The sequence below is a fragment of the Gorilla gorilla genome, chromosome 7 (genome assembly GCF_029281585.2).
Source record: "Gorilla gorilla gorilla isolate KB3781 chromosome 7, NHGRI_mGorGor1-v2.1_pri, whole genome shotgun sequence".
Classification (NCBI taxonomy): Eukaryota; Metazoa; Chordata; class Mammalia; order Primates; family Hominidae; genus Gorilla; species Gorilla gorilla.
In genome coordinates this window covers 79,231,117-79,245,300 of record NC_073231.2, presented here as the reverse complement: position 1 = coordinate 79,245,300, position 14,184 = coordinate 79,231,117, and the positions used below count along the sequence as shown (strand labels likewise).

The window sequence follows — 14,184 nt, the reverse complement described above, 5'->3', positions numbered from 1 at the left end:
CATCACACAGGTAGTGTGCCAACATCTTGATAAGGTTTGAGGGAGGCACATCCATCCATGAGCGTGAAAACTCAACCATCTGCTTATGAGCTACGAAAGGATCACATAGCACTTCTTCTAGATTCCCAGTGTTTTTCATGTCAATGACTGAATATTAATATTTTGGGAAATGTTAAACACAATTTAATTAGACGTGGGAAAGGACTAGGGTGAATTCAGAGTAATCAGATGTCCCCAAAACTACCCCTAGTAAATTAGTTTCTTGGACTGAGCTATAATTCGATCATCCAAACCTTTTAGCATTCTTACCATGTTCTGATTCATCTCCTTTAGAAGTTCCAATAAAATGCATCATATTATGAATTACAGATTTTTCATTGAGGAGAGAGAGGGGTGGTGTGTGAGCATTCTATGGACTGTTTTATTAATTGTCAAATTCTCCTTTGGACTATTTAACCATGGAGAACTTCATAAACATTGTAGTCTAAGCAAGTGAATGTAGCCTGTTGATTTTAAATTCAAACTCTGCGCTTCTCCTAACAGTTTTTTTTTTTTCTTTTGTGAGATGGAGTCTCGCTGTGTCAATTATACTGGAGTGCAGTGGTGCAATCTCTGCTAACTGCAACCTCCGCCTCCCGGGTTCAAGCAATTTTCCTGCCTCAGCCTTCCAAGTAGCTGGGATTACAGGCACACGCCACCACGCCGGGGTAATTTTTGTATTTTTACTAGAGACGGGGTTTCACCATGTTGGTCAGGCTGGTCTCGAACTCCTGACCTCATGATCCACCCACCTTGGCCTCTCAAAGGGCTGGGATTACAGGTGTGAGCCACTGCACCTGGCCTTCCTAACAGTTTTATAACTACACTTGTACTGACTCTTCTATCCAACCAAGGCTTTGCTGATATGGTGGGTAAATAAGCTGAGGTTACAGAGGAATATCATTTCTAGAAGAGGTTCTCAGAGAGATATAAGCACCACACATTTAATGTTAAGCCATTACTTGCAGTTCTCTGGTAAAAAAAATTCTTTGTATTTAGGACAAAGCATGGTGAGATACCTAGTTCTTGTCAGGGTCTCGACTTATGTATTCTCTAATATTAAAGTCATTTTTGTAATATCACCTATTTACAAACCTAAATGTAATAATTTATTTAGTCAAGAATTGTCAACAGATACTAAAACCATCAAGTGAAAGGTTATGGTAAACAGAATATTTTCATGGCACTAAAGAATTATGCACAGATTCATTGTGAATTGCAAAGAGAAAATGTGCCTTCATGATGGAGAGATCTGGCAGTCACCACTTTAATAAGGCAATCAAAATTAGCCTCACAGATAGCGGAACAGCCTCACCCAATGTGCCTCCTAATGTGATGCAAAAAGTACACCCTATCATCCATGAACTCTTTAGTGTCCAAAATGTTTAATCTGAGTCTATTCAAGGTGGCAAATGTAGCTTCCAGGTCCCTGGAAGTAGAAGGGATAGAGAAAAAGTTTAAAAAGGCATCAAGAGATCAACTACACAAATATAGGCAACTTCAACCTGTGTAACATTGCACAAGATGACTGTCCCAGACTTACCACAAATTCAGGGTCAGCCTACAGGTGATGCAGTGGCACAAATCTGTAACCCCAGCACTTTGGGAGGCCAAGGCAGGAGGGTCACTTGAAGCCGGGAGTTCAAAACCAGCCTGGGCAACATAGTGAGACCCTTTCTCTAAAAAAAAAATGTTTAAAAACTAAATGGCTAGGGCATGGTGGCATGTGGCTGTGGTCCCAGCTACTCAGGAGGCTGAAGTGGGAGGATCGCTTGAGCCTGGGAATTCAAGGTGCAGTGAGCTGTGACCACACCACTGTACTCCATCCTGGGTGGCAGAGCAAGATCCTGTCTCTAAAAAAAAAGAAAAAAAATTAAAGTTATTGGGGGGAAAAAAAGGGGCTGGGTGTTTCAGGGCTAGGCTGAAAGGGATGATGGAAGAACACACAGCTAGCACTTGCAAGCAATGAAAGCTACGAAAGACATTCCTGGGATCATTTCAGAAATTGGAATACTGTTTGTAGATAGATGATCTTATGGAATTATGATTCGTTCTTATAGGTCTGATAATAGTACTGTACTTACATAGGAGATTATTCTTAGATTAACACTGGAGGCTGGGCACAGTGGCTCACACCTGTAATCCCAGCACTTTGAGAGGCCAAGGTGGGCGGATCACCTGAGGTCAGGGGTTTGAGAGCAGCCTGGCCAACATGGTGAAACCCCGTCTCTACTAAAAATACAAAAATTAGCTGGGGGTGGTGGCTGGTGCCTGTAATCCCAGCTACTTGGGAGGCTGAGACAGAAGAATCGCTTGAACTTGGGAGGTGGAGGTTGCAGTGAGCCGAGATTGCTCCACTGCACTCTAGCCTGGGTGACAAGAACGAAACTCTGTCTCAAAAAAAAAAAAAAAAAGCCGGGCGAGGTGGTGGTGCCTATAGTTCCAAATTTTTGGGAAGCTGAGGCAGGAGCATCGCTTGAACCCAGGAGGTGTAGGTTGCAGTGAGCTGAGATCATGCCACTGCACTCCAGCCTGGGCCACAGAGTGAGACTCCATCTCGAAAAAAAAAAAAAAAGAAGATTCACACTGTAATATTTAGGGATGACCTGTCATTCATAATAATGTCTACAGCTTATTTTCAAATGACATAGCAAAATATAAACATAAATTTTCTATTTATCTGTCTCTTTATCTATCTATCTATCTCTCATCTGTCTACCTAACAGACAGATTGAGAGAGAAAGAATGCACAAATATGATAATATGTCAGCAATTGTTTAATCTGGGTGGAAGGTGTGTAGATTTTCATTGTACCAGTCTTTCAACTTTTATGTGTTGGAAACCTCCGCCTTCAAAAATGGAAAAATAATTTTAGCTTCATTTATACTTCAGCTGGAGCTATCCATGATTTAGTTGAAACTTAACTGCACTTTTTAAATCTTAAACATACTGTACATTGGGGAGTACTGGTTTAAGTCAATGGTATGAATTCAGTTGCTATGCTAGGATGAAATTTACCATTCTAAGGATAGCTTAGTCAAACCCTCATGTATCACTTGATTTTTAAAAATCACTGCTGATTCCCGGGTGACACAGTTGAACAAGATATGGTAAGCTGCCTTATGGTGTGCTTGCTGCCAGGGCCCTTTAGTTTTTGGTGAACGAGGGGTCTTTATGATCAGTAATGCTGATGCTGCCATGCATAGTTCTGGTGACAACTAACAGTGAAGCCAGGCCCAACCTCCATGCATCTTGGCCTATAAAAGCCCATCTGTGGGTTTCCATTGCCCGGCTCTCATATAAGCTAAATTAATTCGGGAAGCTTTTGTGTCCTGTGTCCGTATTATTATTATTTTTTTTGAGACAGAATCTCACTCCGTTGCCCAAGCTGGAGTGCAGTGGTGTGATCTTGGCTCACTGCAACCTACGTCTCTGGGGTTCAAGTGATTCTCCGCCTCAGCCTCTCGAGTAGCTGGGACTACAGGCACCCACCACCATGCCTGGCTAATTTTTGTATTTTTAGTGGAGACAGGGTTTCATCATGTTGGCCAGGATGGTCTCAAACTCCTGACCTCAAGTGATCCACCCACCTCGGCCTGCCAAAGTGCTGGGATTACAGGTGTGAGCCTCTATGCCCAGCCTGTGTCTTTATTAAAGCATAAAATCAGGTAATTTACATACATGTAAATCCAATTTACAAGTATTATAAGACACATTAGTAATTTAAACATTGTTTATACTTAACAATTAGCCTTCTGGTATAGTATAATAGTTATTGCTGTTGTAGATACTAATCTTCCTTCAGAGGCTTAACAAGATAATAAAAGTAATAAGGTTAGTAATTCAGGGAGGTGGGAGGATTTGCAGTAAATTAATTAGATTAATTTAATTTTATATTTATTTCTACTTTATACTTTTTTTGTTTTTTTTTGAGATGGACTCTTACTCTGTCGCCCAGGCTGGAGTGCAGTGGTCTCAGCCTCCCAAAATGCTGGAATTACAGGCGTGAGCCACCGCACCCCACCACTCACAAACATTAAGTAAACAGCATTTACAGATTGCACATGGCAAGCTGTAAGCCTATTTTTCGGTTTCCATGGCCATATCAGGATTGCAGCGTCCCTCATATTTAATAAGATACCGTGTGACCTGGGTGACGGCAAGATGTATCCGTATGATTTGTGCACTTTTCTGTTTGTCTGCTAAGGTTACATTAAAATAAAACAAAACAAAAGATATCCAACAGATGAAACCAGTTATGCATGACTATAGACCTATTAGTCATGAATTCATTGTCATGAGGTTTTATTTAAGAGAATGAAGGGCAATTTTGGGTTGCATGATCTTGAAGAAAGACCCAGATACTAGCTGTCTATATTTCAGCCTAGAAATTGCTTTGAACAGTAGGCCAGTGCCAAGAAGAAGGATCCTTGGCCAAGCACGTTGGGGCACACCTGTGGTCCCAGTACTTTGGGAGGCTGAGGCAGGAAGATTGTTTGAGCTCAAGAGTTGGAGACCAGCCTGGGCAACATAGTGAGACTTCATCTCTACTAAAAATAAAAAAAAAAAATTAGCTGGGTTTAGTGACACACACCTGTAGTCCCAGCTACTCAGAAGGCTGAGGCAGGAGGATCGCTTGAGTCTGGGTGAATTGAGGCTGCAGTGAGCTGATTGTGCCGCTGCACTCCAGCCTGGGTGACAGAGCAAGACACTGTCTTAATTAATTAATTGATATAAAATTTCCTACATTCTATTATAATGATTCCGTACAATTAGAGAGCTGTAAATACTTAATTTAGACCTACCAGTAAAACAGTAATGTTTATGTAGAGGAGGAAAGATCATTTTCTATTTTTCACAGTTCTTAACTGGAACTGAGAAAAGAACTTTTATGTGATGTGTGTGAGCCTTTTAAATTAGCATCCCCAGGCTGGCGTGGTGGCTCAGGCCTGTAATTCCAGCACTTTGGGAGGCCTAGGCGGGCGAATCACTTGAGCCCAGGAGTTCAAGACCAGCGTGGCCAACATGGCAAAACTCTACCTCTAAAATACCAAAAATTACCTGAGCGTGGTGGCAGGTGTCTGTAATCCCAGCTACTCTGGAGGCTGAGGCATGAGAATTGCTTGAACCCAGGAGGCAGAGGTTGCAGGGAGCCCAGATTGCAGCACTGCACTCCAGCCTGGGCAACAGGGCGAGACTTTGTCTCAGGAAAAAAAAAAAAAAAAAGAAATTATTCAGCCCCAGGGAGGCATAAAAATGAGCCAGCAATCACATCCTGCTCCCCATTGAGCTATGTGTTCATCTATTGAAACTACTTGCTAGTGCCACAAGTAGCTATGAATTAGCCTAAGAATGGTGCACTGCACACTATGACACATACCCTATACCTTATAACAATATACAGCCAATCACAAATCAGTGCTATTTCTGTAAACAATGAGAATTCTGGACAAGGAACTTTGTATTCCCCTTTTACTGCCTTTAAAAACCCACTTGTAGCCAAGACCAAATGGAGCACCTATTCGAGGTGGCTTGGGTCTGAGTCTTCCAGGCAGTTGTCCTCACGTTGGCTCAAGTAGACTCTAAATTATATTTTGTGTCTCAACCCCTTCCTTTTAGGTGGACAGGACAGACCCATGTAACAAAAGACAGATTAACAAGAGAAAAAGAAGCAGATATTTAATTACTTGTGTGCCTCATGTATATATGGGAGATACCTAAAAAATGAGTAAATCTCAGGTGTGAGCCACTGCATCCAGCCACTTCTTAAATTGTAAACACACTGTACACTGGGGAGTACTGGTTTAAGTCAATGGTATGAATTCAGTTGCCAGGATGAAATTTACCATTCTGAGGATAGCTTAGGATGAAATTAACCATTCTGAGGATAGGTTAGTCAAACCCTCATGTATCATTTGATTTTTAAAAATCACTGCTGATTCCGGGGTGACATGGTCAAACCAGATGTGGTATGCCTTATTGTGTGCTTGCTGCTAAGGCCCTTTAGCTTTTGGAGAATGAGGGGTCCTTATGATCAGTGTGCTGACAGCAATCACATTCTACACATTCTACTCCCCGCTGTTGAGCTATGTGTTCATCTCTTGAACCTGTTTGCTATTACCACAGGTAGCTATAAATTAACACAACAATGCTATAACAGACACTATAACCCACACTCTCAGCTTAATGATGTATAGCCAATCAATAACTCATGTTGTTTTAATATAAATTCTTGGTAAACAACTCAGAAACTGCCTCTTGCCTCCCACAAAAATCCACTTGTAATTGCCGCTAAGCAGGGTATATATTTAGGGCAACTTGAATCTGTGTTCCTGGGTTGCAATCCTCAAGCGTGACTCAAAGAAACATTTTACTTGTACTAATTTTGCCTCAGCTTCTTGCTTTTAGGTTGACACCATAAGGCCAGGCGGCTTTTTGAGCCAGGTACCAAGTCAATTCTTCCAAAAGGCTTTATTGGTTCCTTAAAGTCCTCCTTAGTTCCCAAAAACAGTCAGGTCATATCTGATTCTGTGCACATTCTTCTCATGTATGGCTCAGTGAAATAACTGGTAATATCACCGATGTTTCCAGTTGTGTTCTGTCATACAGAGAACAGATTCTCATTGAACCTATGCAAAAAACTACATTGCCATGAAAACAAGAATGCTTCGTAAGAGTTCTGAATTCCAGATGGAACAGGTAGGGAGAAAAAAATAAATACTTCAATTCTGTTTACAAACATATAATTTACCAGATTGCTGTAAATTATAGTTAGCTTAAGAAAAAGAGAAAAAACGTTTCCTTAAATCAGCAAAAACAAAACATTTAAAAAAAGCAATGTTCAAACAAGGAGTCATAAAAATTATAATTAATCAGCCTCCTCAGTTTATTTAGTCCCAGGTAATTAATTCTTGTTCTGCTTGATCTTAGTTCAGTTTCATTATTAGAATTCTGGAAATTCCTACCCAATCCAGTAAGATGATCTTAAAGTTATTACATCAGAAACTTATACTTGTCAGAGTTGTCATCATGCATTTCCTTGGAGACAAAGCTCTTTCAGGTTATAGTTGCTTACAAAAGCTTTCAGGAAAGGATCAGAGTGTTAGTGGAGGCAAATCCATGCCCGTCTGCAGCAACCTCAGTTCTTGCCTCCTCGGAAGAAAGAATTTGACTGAGGGGCATAAGGCAGAAGAAGAGACCGAGGCAAGTTTCAGAGCAGGAGTGAACGTTTATTAAAAAGCTTTAGAGCAGTAATGAAAAGAAAGTAAAGTACACTTGGAAGAGAGCCAGGTGGACATCTTGGAGGTCCAGCGTGGGGTCTGACCTTTTTATCTTTTTATTTTTTATATAAGATGGAGTTTTCACTCTTGTTGACCAGGGTGGAGTGCAATGGCTTGATCTCGGCTCACTGCAGCCTCTGCCTCCTAGGTTCAAGCGATTCTCCTGCCTAAGCCTCCTAAGTGAGTAGCGGGGATTACAGGTGTACACCACCAAGCACGGCTAATTTTGTATTTTTAGTAGAGACAAGGTTTCACCAAGTTGGCCAGGCTGGTCTCAAGCTTCTGACCTCAAGTGATCTGCCTGCCTCGGCCTCCCAAAGTGCTAGGATTATAGGTGTGAGCCACTGTGCCCAGCCAGGTTTGACCTTTTGACTTGGGGCTTTATATGTTGGCTTACTTCCAGCATCTTGCATTCCTTTTCTGGTGGAATACCCCAAGAAGCTCATATACCAGTTAAACTCTGCCATTTTGCCTCTTAATGTGCATGCTTGAGCTCACTTGCCCAACTCCTGAGATCTTATCAGGAAGATGCTGATCACCAGTTTCAGGGTTTTTTTTTGTCTATAGGGAGACTGCCTTTCCCTGGCAGTGGCTAGGACCAGTTGTTATTTTAGACAGGCAGTGTGACAGCTGCCTGACTGTAACTACCCAAGGGGTTCACCTTGCTCGCCTCCTAGAAAGAGCAATTCATCAAGACAGGGGAATTGCAATAAAGACTAATTAATGCAGAGCTGGCTGTGCAGGAGACCAGAGTTTTATTATTACTCAAATCAGTCTCTCCCAGCAGTCGGGAGCAGAGTTTTTAAGGACAACTTGGTGGGTGGGGGGAAGCCAGTGAGCCCGGAGAGCTGATTGGTCAGGGATGAAATCACAGGGAGTTGAAGCTGTCTTCTTGCTCTGAGTCAGTTCCTAGGTGGGGGCTGCAAGATAAGATGAGTCAGTTTATTGATCTGGGTGGTGCCAGCTGATCCATCAAGTACAGGGTCTGCAAAATATCTCAAGCACTGATCTTAGGCGCAGTTTAGGGAGGGTCAGAATCTTATAGCCTCCAGCTGCATGACTCCTAAACCATAATTTCTAATCTTGTGGCTAATGTCAGTCCTACAAAGGCAATCTAGTTCCCAGGCAAGAAGGAGGTCTGCTTTGGGAAAGGGCTGCTATCGTCTTTGTTTTAAACCATAAACTGAGTTTCTCCCAAAGTTAGTTCAACCTACGCCCAGGAATGAACAAGGACAGCTTGGAGGTTAGAAGCAAGATGGAGTCAGTTAAGTTAGACCTCTATCACTGTCTCAGTGCCTTTTGCAAAGGCAGTTTCATGACCATCACCTGATGGTCGCCTGACTTTCCTGGTGAGGCATGAGGCCCTCTCCTGCCCTGTTCCTGCCTGACGAGCTTCCCACTGTAACAAAAATAAAACAATTAACTGTGGATGACAAAATTCTTAAAATGGTCATGATAAAAGATTTTATGAGAGTTCATTATAATGTAATTGACAAGAAAATGTGATTATTTCTCTGATACACAGCATTTTAAGACAATAATGAAATCACGTTTGCAAAATTAAGACAGGAAGATAAATCTGATGTGTCTGACTGCATTTGTCTGTAGCCTCACAGGTTGGCTGTCTGGGCATGGACCAAGCTAACTTTGGGAGAAATTTATTTTATATTTTATTTATTTTATTTTATTCTATTTTATTTTATATTTTGAGACGGAGTCTCACTCTGTCACCCAGGCTGGAGTGCAGTGGTGCAATCTTGGCTCACTGCAACCTCCACCTTCCAGGTTCAAGCAATTTTCGTGCCTCAGCCTCCCAAGTACCTGAGATTACAGGTGTCCACCACCACGCCTGACTAATTTTTGTACTTTCAATAGAGATGGCATTTCACCATGTTGGCGAGGCTGGTCTCGAACTCCTGACCTCAGGTGATCTGCCCGCCTTGGCCTCCCAAAGTGCTGGGATTACAGGCGTGAGCAACTGCGCTGGCCTCTTTTATAGTTTAAATGATAATAGTCCTTCCCCAAAATTAAACTGTTACAAAACTAATGAAAGGCCACCAAGTTAAGAGAAAGAAAATGGCTCAAATTCTAAATAATTACCTGCCATTATTCCAGAGGTCATAAGATTTGCAACTTCTCCAATTACTTGTGAAGATAACATCACTACTCTAGAACCTAACATTGGCCTTTTGATGTCAATTTTTTTTCTTTTTTTTAACTCTTTTTACTGTGGATTTTTCTTTTTTCTTTTCTTTTCTTTTCTTTTTTTTTTTTTTTTTTGAGACAGAGTCTCCCTCTGTCACCCAGGCTGGAGTGCAGTGGCACAATCTCAGCTCACAGCAATCTCTGCTTTCCAGGTTCAAGTGATTCTCGTGCCTCAGCCTCCCAAGTAGCTGGGATTACAGGTGTACACCACCACGCCCAGCTAATTTTTTGTATTTTTACTAGAGTCAGGGTTTCTCTATGTTGACCAGGTGGTCTCAAACTCCTGGCCTCAAGTGATCTGCCCGCCTTGGTCTCCCATATTGCTGAGATTACAGGCATGAGCCACCGCACATGGCCTGATTGTCCTTTTGAGATGGCTTTTCAAGTTTTTGCATTTCTAACAACCAGATGGCCCCACCCAGGAAATGACTCAGCATAAGAGGACAGCTTCGATTTCCTGTGATTTCATCTCCAACCCAATCAATCAGCATTCCCCCTACTTTACCGGCCTGTCCACGAAACTATCTTTGAAAACCTCCTAACCTCCAAGCCTCTGGGGAGATTGATTTCAGTAATAACTTCATCTCCCATGTGGCATGGCCAGCGTCATGTCAATTAAACTGTCTTTACTGCAATGCCATGGTCTGAGTGAGTTGATTTTGTTTGTGCAGTGGGCAGTAAGAACCAATTGGCTCAGCCTGGCCAACATGGTTAGACCCCATCTCCACTAAAAATACAAAAATTAGCTAGGCATGGTGGCGGGCACCTGTTGAGGCAGGAGAATTGCTTGAACCGGTTGGGGGTTGGGGGGTGGAGGTTGCAGTGAGCTGAGATCACAAAACTGCCCTCCAGCCTGGTGACAGAGTGAGACTCCATCTCAAAAAACAACAACAACAAAAAACAAAAAAACTAGAATTATGACTGATAACATTATACAAGGACATGTCATGGAACATTCATATTAGTAACATATATCCATACAAAGGAAACTTTTAAAAGATTAAGCATCACTTCTCCTTTTTTTTTTTTTTTTAATATTTAGAGATGGGGTCTTGCCATGTTGCACAGGCTGGTCTTGAACTCCTGGCCTCAAGCAATCCACCCACCTTGACCTCCCAAAATGCTGGGATTCCAGGTGTGAGCCACTGTGCCTGGCTACTTCTTTTTCAGCCATGCTTCCTGTGTAATTTAACATATCAAATAAGCCTAATTAGTTTAATATCTCTCTGTAAAATCTCAAAGTGAGGTCTAGGTCAAAAAGACTTCATTTAGATTTTGATTTGGGAAAGTTGTCGAAACTGTCAAAACATTTAAAACTCTTGATTAAAATAAATCACAGGGGCTGGGCGCAGTGGCTCATGTCTGTAATCCTCGCACTTTGGAAGGCCGAGGCGGGTGGATCACCTGAGGTTGGAGTTTGAGACCAGCCTGACCAACATGGAGAAACCTCGTCTCTACTAAAAATTAGCCGGGCGTGGTGACGCATGCCTGTAATCCCAGCTACTTGGGAGGCTGAGACAGGAGAATTGCTTGCACCCAGAAGGCAGAGGTTGCGGTGAGCTAAGATTGTGCCATTGCACTCCAGCCTGGGCAAAAAGAGTGAAACTCCGTCACACACACAAAGAAATCATAGGTCACTGTGAAACAATACTTAGGTATCCATATAACCAAAGTGAAAAAAATTTCAAGAGCAAATACAAATACTAACATAGCCTTTTAAAAATATTTCAAAATTTTAATTTAAAATATTTTTTAAATTAGAGACAAGGTCTCACCATGTTGCCCAGGCCGGTCTTGAGCTCTTGAGTTCAAGTAATCCTTCCACCTCGGCCTCCTAAAGTGCTGAGATTATAGGCATGAACCACCACACCCGGCCAATGTAGTTGTTTTTTTAAAAAACACCCCAAATCTTATCTCTTTTATGAGAGAAGTCTCAGTTTTTTTGTTTGTTTGTTTGTTTTGAGATGGAGTCTCACTGTTGCCCAGGCTGGAGTGGAGCGGTACAATCTTGGCTTGCTGCAATCTCCGCCTCCCAGGTTCAAGCGATCCTCCTGCCTTAGCCTCCTGAGTAGCTGGGATTACAGGTGCTCATCACCATGCCCAGCTAATTTCTGTGTTTTTAGTAGAGACTGGGTTTCATCGTGTTAGCCAGACTGGTCTTGAACTCCTGAGCTCAGGTGATCCTTCTGCCTTGGCCTCCCAAAGTGCTGGGATTACAGGCATGACCACCATGCCCGGCCTAGTCTTATGATCTCTATTTTAACATTAATACTCATCAGTTGTTGCATCTAAACTCTGAAAGGGAGGGGTATAATGGGGCATATCTGACCTCCTTTCCCGTAATGCCTGGGAATTCAGTTTTTAAGGTTTTTCTAGGGTTCCCTTGGTCAAGAGGGGGGCCCTTTCAGTTGATGTGGGCCTTAGGATCTTATTTTTAGTTTATACCTTGCCAAACGTCGAAGAAAAAATTCTGGACTGACACCCACCCCTACCAGTAAAGGCCAAGTGGGGGACTCTCTCCCTCCCCAGGCTACAATGAAGGGGATCTGCTCCTCTCTTCTGGGGGTTGCAGAAGAGCCTGGTGAAGAATAAGGACTGGCCAGGTGCAGTAGCTCACACCTGTAACCCAGCACTTTGGGAGGCCAAGGCAGGAGGATTGCTTGAATCCAGAAGTTCAACATCATCTTGGGCAACAGAGTAAGACCCCCTCTCTACAAAAAATCAACAAAATTAGCTGGGTGTGGTAGTGCATGCCTATAGTCCCAGCTACTCCAGAGGCTGAGGTGGGAGGACCACTTGAGCTCAGGAGGTCAAGGTTGCAGTTAGCTGAGATGGTACCACTGCACTCCAGCCTGGGCAATAGAGCAAGGCCCTGTCTCAAAAAAAAAAAAAAAAAAAAAAAGAATAAGGACTTTCACCAAGACCAGGGGTAACAAGGCTACCCCACAACTCAGTATCAGTAGAGACCAAATGGGGAGCAGTAACTAGGAATTCCGATCCCTGCCAGCCAGAGAAATGTTAGTGGAAACATTGTCCCTGCCTAGCAGTAATGAGTCCCTACCCTTGAGAACCAACATTGGCTGCGTGGGGAGCGTGTGAAATCATCTTTGCAAAAATTACGAGAGTGAGAGAAGTCTAGCCTGGCTGGGTCCGTCTTGCTTCTAGCCTTACAGGCTGACTGTCCTCACTCATTCCTGAGTGTAAGCCAAGCTAGCCACGGGAGGAATTTAGTTTACACTTTAACTTTGAAGCAAGGATGATAATAGCCCCTCCATAAAACTGACCCCCTCCTTGTTCAGGGACTGAAAGAGCCTTTGAAAGACTAATGAAAGTCCACAAGATGAGGATGATGGGAGGGGCCCAAATTTTGCTAAGATGCAGGTGTAGTTAAATGATAACCAGCCATGGTTCCTTAGGTGGCTTTCCTATAATCCTTTACTGGTTAGGAGTAACGGAGCCAGAGGTCGTGAGATTTGTGACTTCCCCAATCACTTCTATAGATAACATCCTTGTTGTAGAACCTAAGATTGGTGTTTTGTGATGTTTTTCAGGCTTTTTAATTCTGGGACCAACTGACTCCACCTGGACCCAAGGGTCATGACTCACCCAGTCTTGTGGCCACCACCCAGAGACTGACTTAGCACGAGGGCTCTTTTTCACACCCCTGTGATTTCATCCCCTACCAATCAGCAGCACCCATTCCCTAGCCCCTGCTTGCTAAATTATCCATAAAATCCCTAGCCTCTGAATTCTTCAGGAGACTTATTTGAGTAATAAACTCCCATCCTTTTGCTTGGCGAGCTTTGAATTAATTAAACTCTTTCTCTACTGCAACACTGCTGTCTCTGTGAATTGGTTTTTTCTGTGCAGCACACAAGAAGAATCCATCTGGTGATTACACCTGGACCTGTACCCCCATCTGGCTGTGATGAGGTAGCTCCTCCTCCCCTGTCAGAGTGGTATCAGAGGAAGCAAGCTAAAACACATGCTTTAAGTAAGATCCAGAGACTCATAGTATAATGCCCCAAATGTCCATGGATCAATCAAAAAACACTCATCACAGTTCCTTCGGCTGGAGGCTTCATGTCAGCAGCCACAGCTACGGGGCCTCTCCTGTGAGCCTGGGGTGACCATCCTCAAAGCCCAACAGCATGGCCCTCATCCCCCTTCCCATCTCCTTCTCGCTCCCTTTAGCTGCCCTCCGGGCCACTGCGTCTGCCATTCCTCAGGTGGCCTGGCCCGACCTGCTTGGCACCCATCCCCTCTGGTGGGTACCTCTCCCCACCAGCCCAGCCTAATTTAAAGTGTTTTTAAATTGGACCTCCTTTATATTGTATTAAGAATCAGCATCCAAAATTGACAAATTACCAATTTGAGGCCCAACAACAGTGTATTTGTTTCTCCAAAACAAATACTTTCTTTTGAATGGTTTAAAATGAGCCAACCAATTTTTGTAAAAGGAGATTTTTATTTATTTATATATATATATATATTTTTTTTTTGAGACGGAGTTTTGCTCTTCTTGCCAAGGCTGGAGTGCAATGGCACGATCTCAGCTCACTGTAACCTCTGCCTCACAGGTTCAAGTGATTCTCCTGCCTCAGCCTCCCAAATAGCTGGGAGTACAGGCACCAGCCACCACCCACAGCTAATTTTTGTA

General features: G+C 43.0%; 2 long non-coding RNA genes and 1 other non-coding gene across 3 annotated transcripts in view; all 3 read right to left on the bottom strand.

Moving 5' to 3' along the window:
- Nucleotides 1–102, bottom strand: LOC115935725 (small nucleolar RNA U13). Its single transcript, XR_004071340.1, has one exon. It is a non-coding gene; the product is annotated as a small nucleolar RNA U13 (small nucleolar RNA).
- A 900-nt stretch (nucleotides 103–1,002) lies between these two features.
- Nucleotides 1,003–5,242, bottom strand: LOC134759098 (uncharacterized). Its single transcript, XR_010134996.1, has 3 exons — nucleotides 5,101–5,242; nucleotides 4,634–4,730; nucleotides 1,003–1,892 (listed from the first exon to the last, which is right to left on the bottom strand). It is a non-coding gene; the product is annotated as an uncharacterized lncRNA (long non-coding RNA).
- A 2,809-nt stretch (nucleotides 5,243–8,051) lies between these two features.
- The window catches only part of LOC129524231 (uncharacterized), a 37,063-nt gene continuing 30,930 nt past the window's right edge, over nucleotides 8,052–14,184 (bottom strand). Inside the window, exon 3 of the long non-coding RNA XR_008667981.2 lies at nucleotides 8,052–8,239. This is a non-coding gene — a long non-coding RNA (uncharacterized lncRNA). The remainder of the gene's footprint in view (nucleotides 8,240–14,184) is intronic.